Source organism: Peromyscus eremicus, chromosome 10, assembly GCF_949786415.1.
Source record: "Peromyscus eremicus chromosome 10, PerEre_H2_v1, whole genome shotgun sequence".
Taxonomy (NCBI): Eukaryota; Metazoa; Chordata; class Mammalia; order Rodentia; family Cricetidae; genus Peromyscus; species Peromyscus eremicus.
In genome coordinates, this window is record NC_081426.1 from 50,072,004 (window position 1) to 50,078,517 (window position 6,514).

Genomic DNA, 6,514 nt, shown 5'->3' on the forward strand with positions numbered 1-6,514 from the left:
TAGAATCACACATAACACAAACATAAAGGCACATATATGAATAATAACATGAGACTACAGAACTGTTAGGAATTTGTGGTGAATTTTGTTGATTAGACTAATTGAGGGGGAGGTAAGAAATTCCTTAAATGACAATTATTTATATGTTACATAAAATACCTGATAATGATTAAGTTTTAATTACTTGTTGGCTTATTTTGTTATGAAGTATATTATAATGACACTCAATGCAAAGATATTCCTGTGGTGGTTTGAAGAGAAAGAGCCTCCAAAGAGAGTGGCACTATTAGGAGGTATGGTCTTCAAGAGTAGGTGTGGTCTTTTTAGAGAAAGTGTTTCACTGTGGGGCCAGGCTTTGAGATCTCTTTTGCTCAAGCTTCACTCAGTGTGACACTGAGACCATTTCCTGTTGCCTGCAAGATGTAAGACTCTCAGCTACTTCTCCAGCACCACATCTACCAGCATGCCACAATGTCCCACCATGATGATTATGGACTGAACTTCTGAACTCTAAGTGAGCCACCCCAATTAAATGTTTTATTTTATAAGAGTTGCCATGGTTATTATGTCTCTTCACAGCAATAGAAACACTAAGACAATTTCCTATCATCATCTAAACATTTATCCTGGAATATTACAAGTATAAACATATGATTATACATTATCCTCTTCTGTAATTTTATATTCAAGCTTCTTTTTCCAAAACAATAATGTATAAAAGTGAGTTGATAGTAGTATATATTTTATTTTTTATTTTTTTCGGTTTTTTGAGACAGGGTTTCTCTGTGTAGCTTTGCGCCTTTCCTGGAACTCACTTGGTAGTCCAGGCTGGCCTCGAACTCACAGAGATCCGCCTGGCTCTGCCTCCCGAGTGCTGGGATTAAAGGCGTGCGCCACCACCGCCTGGCCCATAGTAGTATATATTTTAAAAGGTTAAAAAAAAATTTAATAACGTAGTAGTTCTTCAAACACCTAGTTAACTTGCATTTGTAACATCTGATTAGGAAGACATTATACTGTAAATATATAATTTATCACTTAAATATACACACAGAAATGTGTTATTCAATATTCTTACTGAATGGCAAGGAAAAGGCAGAATACATTATATTATAGTGGGCAAGATCCAATAAATGAATCATTTCAACCTATTATTCACATAGAAAGAACACATGCATTCCAGTAAGGTCAATTCATACTAGTATTCTGGGTTTTTATCAAGAAGTTTCAACTACCTTTTCATAATCTTTGTTTTCTTTGTATGATTAGGTCTTACCTATTCATGGCTGCCGAAAAGCCCCTTTTCCTCAGCAGAAATTGTATGCTTCTGAATCCTTTATTATATTTTCAAGATGGAAAAATGAATTAGATAAAATTAAATTAGCAAATAACCATTATTTAAGTACCATTTATCAGTGATCCTAATGGAATTAGTTCTAGCTTGAAATAGTATAAAAATATATTTCCTTTGTCTAATGATAAAATAGAATTATAATTGGAATAGTTGAATATTGAGGGTAGATATATACTTTTAAAATCAGGTATCATATATTTCTCAAAAGAATTCAGAAAATTTCTTGATGAAAAATTCAAAATTTAAAATATTTATTCACTTCTTGTTTAACTTCTTGAGTGTATCAAAAGTATAATTTGAAAAATGTGGTTGATTCTGGGAAGTGATTATAAAATTTCATAAGTAAATGTAAAGTAAGAAAATTTACTCTCTAAGGAAATGTCAATGATCTTTGATAACTAGTTTCACAGTCATTTCAAGTGGACAGTTCTATCTAATCTAGCAGATTTTCACTGAGGCCAAAACTGCCCAGTTTGATGAATGGTTATTATAATTTATTAACAATGACAATTATAGAAGTCTTCCTCAAATCTATTATGACCACTTCTTCACACTATCCTAATAAAAGGTACACATTTAGTAATGGATGGTGACCTGTTGCATAGGAATGAATATTATTAATGAAATATTAGCTGTTTTTATCTTCTTTTTCTTTTCTTGCTGGCTCAAGTTGGCCTAGAAATTTGAAACCAAACAATATAATTTATGGTTCCTAAGTAAGTGATGTAATATTACCTGAATTATCTCCTAGTTATAATTACCTTTCTTGAAACATTACTTCACAATCTCTTCCTGATTAGAAATACCAATGGTTACACATAAGAATATAATATACCATTATGTGCAACACATATACAATTTTGAATAAAAGATATAAATGAGTGTAAAAATAATCAAAAGTAATTGCTTTATTATTGAACAGAAAAAGATGAATAAAGAAATACAAGTCAATTATCAAAGCTGAAAATGTATGTCAGATTCAAGTCATTTCTAGATGCAGTTAATAAAGTGAGAAGTTTGACTTTTATATAAGACACTAATTACATACATTTCTTTTGCTAATATCAGTTTAGATTTGGGTTATCTTGGATCTCTGAAAAGCTGCTACAGAATGTTGAATATTTTTGTTTTCCACATGATAGGAAACTAGACATCTCTAATTTGTCTAATATAATCAAAACATAGATGCTCTGAGATAACATTATATGGACATACAACAGTGAAATCAACCCAAGATGCCAAGTTAATTATTAGAAGGAATGAGATGACAGAAATAAACACTGAGAACAAATGTTGAGGATGAGGAAAGCAAAAAAGGATGGGAAAGGAAAAGAGAGGGGAAATAAAGAGAAGGAAGGAGGAAAATGGGAAAGATAATGAGAAAAGAATGGATGGAAAAATTACAGACAAGGAGAGAGTAAATGTTGATTCTTAAGAGGCATTCAAAAAAATGAAATACAGATTATAAATTTAGTTCTTTCAAAATTAAAATAAAATAATCTAATGTGATTTAATAATGAGCATAATATGGTAGAAGAAAGAAAAAATGTTTTAATTTCATGAAGTAGTTTTAAAATAAATGCACACTGCTTCCTGATTGCCAATACAGATAACCAGTCAGCCTCCTTTTCCAGTTGCCATGCCTTCCCTGCCAAGACAGACAGTACTCTACAGAAAATTTAATTTAAAATATACCCCTTCCACCTTAAAATGGATTTGACAAGGTATTTTTTCCACAGCACAAAGACAAGTAACTAATACAATAATTGGTTCTTATAAGAAGGGCCATTGCTATTGTAAAATTGATCATTCAATTCTTTGCTTTCTGGAAAACGTTTGAATTAGAAATGTGGAAGAGTCTGAACTTTTGTGATAGAAAAAGCCTTAAATGATCTAAAGAGAGCTTAATGGCTGGTCCTGATATGAGTTTGGAATATCAGAAGACAGAAGATGCAGATTAAGTGACCCTCATGAGGTTTCCAGGGGGAACAATGTATCTACCAGGAACTGGACTAGAGTTCATTAAAGTTAAGTTTTATCGAGGAATCTGGTTACCTTCTCCCCATGTCTAAAACCATGAGTGAGTTTTTAAATAGTTTTAAGGTAATGAACTTTTTTTTTTTTTGATAGAAGCAATTCCAAGACAGGCTATTATTCCATCTATAGTATGGCTGCCAACCAATGCTCTTATTCAGGTCTACATTGAGGATGAATGAACTTCCAGTAAAAATACATGGTTTCATGAGGAAAGTTGTATGAGAAAGTTTAATATTGTGGACAAGGAGAATCAGGTGAGAAATCTATTGTCATTGTTATTAAATGGAACATTCTCTTTACTGAGACATGAAACCTTCCTGAAGACAAGAGCTAACCCATTAAAGGCTTCAATTTGCAACACTGGAAATTTATGTGAAAGGAGAAATGCCAAAGTGAGAATTCCACAGGGAGAAAAAAATATGCCAAATACAGATATTTTACAGATTCAGCTGCCAAGAGCTAGAGAAACCACCACTGATAAGACTGATAAGAATGCGGTGCATGGCCAGGCAGTGGTGGTGCAAGGCTTTAATCTCAGCACTAGGGAAGCAGAGGCAGGTGGATCTCTGTGAATTCGAGGCTAGCCTGGTCTACAAAGTGAGGTCCAGGACAGGCTCCAAAGCTACACAGAGAAACCTTGTCAAAAAAAAAAAAAAAAAGAATGTGGTGCTTAGGTCCAGGCACCACTCCAATCAGAAGCGCAGAGTTTACCAGTGTAATCCAATTGATACTAGTTTTGTAGACATGGCACTTCCAAGAATGAGGGATAATGCAGTCTTACATCACGAACCTAGAAATCAAGAAATGAGTAGCAGGGTCAGAGTAAGAATCTCTGCAAAGAATCCCACAGAGGGAACTGCTGAGAGCTGTGAAAAATGAAACATACATGGTAACAAAAACGTGGGTATGCAGGAAATGGCAGGAACAAGGAACATCTAGGGAGGAAAACTTGAAGCATAGACTGGAGTAGCCCAAGAAAAAGCTTGTATATACAGCATTCAATAAAAATGGAGGTACAGTGTGCCTAAACCCTTTGGAGCCAACGTATTTCCAACATGAATCTTATATGCAAGATAGTGAGTTATGTGTTTGTTTTGTTTTGGTTTTTTCCCCTGTTGGGTTATGACCTTGCTTTAGCCTGGATTTTCCTTGCTATGTCCTCATTTGTTCCTTTCATAAGGACATTTACATTTTACTATTGTATATTAGAAGTATGACTAGGTTCTAACATCGTGTCTTTAAGTCAGGACTCTTGATCCAGAGACAATGGCCTCCAGGGGATGGAGCCTGAAAGCGTCATCGAGTGTAACTGGAATGAGACTGTGAATATCTTTGATGACATGAATCTTTCAGAATCCCTCCTCCATGATATTTATGTCTACGGTTTTTAGAAGCCCTCCACCATCCAGCAGTGAGGCATTCTTCCTTGTATCAAGGGTTATGGTGTGATTGATCAAGCCCAGTCTGAGACGGGAAAACAGCTACATTTACCATATCAATTCTGCAGCAGACTGAGTTAGATCTAAAGGCCACTCAGGCTTTGGTTCTGGCACCCACTCGTGAGTTGGCTCACCAGATAAAAAAACAGTCATGGAATTAGGAGACTACATAGGTGCCTCTTGTCACGCCTGTATTGGGGCCACCAATGTCCGCGCTGAGGTGCAGAAGCTGCAGATGGAAGTTTCCTCTCTCATTGTGGGAACACCTGGATGGATGTTTGATATGCTTAATCAGACACACCTTTCCCCCAAATACTTCAAGATGTTTGTACTAGATGGATCAGATGAAATGTTAAGCCGTGGGTTCAAGGACCAGATAGATCTATGATACATTCCTAAAGCTTAACAGTAACACACAGGTAGTTTTGTTGTCTGCTACAATGCCCTCTCATGTCCTTGAGGTGACCAAGAAGTTCAGGAGAGACACAATTTGGATTTTTGTCATAAGGCAGACTTGACCCTGGAGAGTATCAGCCAATTCTACATCAATGTGGAGCAAGAGGAATAGAAGATTGACACATTGTATGACTTGTATGAAGCCCTGACTATTACTCAGACTGTAATATTTATCAACACCAGATGGAAGGTAGATAGGCTCACTGAGAAGATGCATGCCTGGGATTTCACTGTTTCTTCCAGGCATGGATATATGGACCAGAAGGAATAAGATGTGATCATGATGAAGTTCTGGTCTGATTCTAGCAGGGTATTAATTACACTAACCTGTTGGCCAGAGGCATTGATATGCAGCAGGTTTCCCTAGTCATCAATTGTGACCTTCCCACCAACAGGGAAAAATACATCCACAGAATTGGTTGTGGTGGTCACTTTGGCCATAATGAGAGTCTATCCTACTACCTGACCCTAACTAGGGCTCAGTTACTCAGGAGGGCTTAGGAACAGCTGGAATGGGGAGAAAAGGGAGCCAAGGGATGAACATCTTGTTTGGGGTTCTTTTGTTTTGGTTTTTTAAAATTCTCTCTTTCCTTGAATAAATGTCACTTTTTGAGGCGAAAAGAAGGAACTGTCAACATTTTAGACATGCTTTTCTTTGGGGTAGGTTCTGCCCCAGGTGCCAAATCCCCACATCAAAAAACAAACAAAAACAAAAACAAACAAACAAAAAACCCAAAACCACTAATCCATTTCCCTAAACTAGTCACCTGATTCTAAATGCTTTCCTACCCCAGTCAAGTCTCAAAAAGTGAGTCAAGGGTTTAAAACATTTATGGCCTCATTTGCAGGACTAAATCTATAGGCAGAGTCCCTGCATAAAGTTGTCCAGGGCATTGTTCCCAGGTGAGGAGAGCAGGGGAGAGAAAATGGTAGCCATTCTTATACTGCTTTGTATAGTATTTATTGCTTCAGGAAACAAACACAAAATTCTGAATAAAATTACTTGGAAACTGCCAAAAAATGTAAGAAATATGTAGTTTGATTTTATTTTACACTTTTCCCACATGATACATAGTTCTGAAGTTGTATCAATGATGCATTATATCAGAGAAGACTGGATTTGGGAGTTTTGAAGAGTCTTGAGACTACTAAAAACTGTGGAGACTTTTGAAGATGGACTGAGTGAATATATATTCCACTATGAGAGACCATGAGCACACAGATATCA

The 6,514-nt window shown here is 36.0% G+C and overlaps 1 pseudogene; it reads left to right on the plus strand.

The window, feature by feature from the left end:
- Window positions 1-337: 337 nt before the first annotated feature.
- Window positions 338-5,787, plus strand: LOC131920399 (eukaryotic initiation factor 4A-I-like; annotated as a pseudogene).
- Window positions 5,788-6,514: the final 727 nt, after the last annotated feature.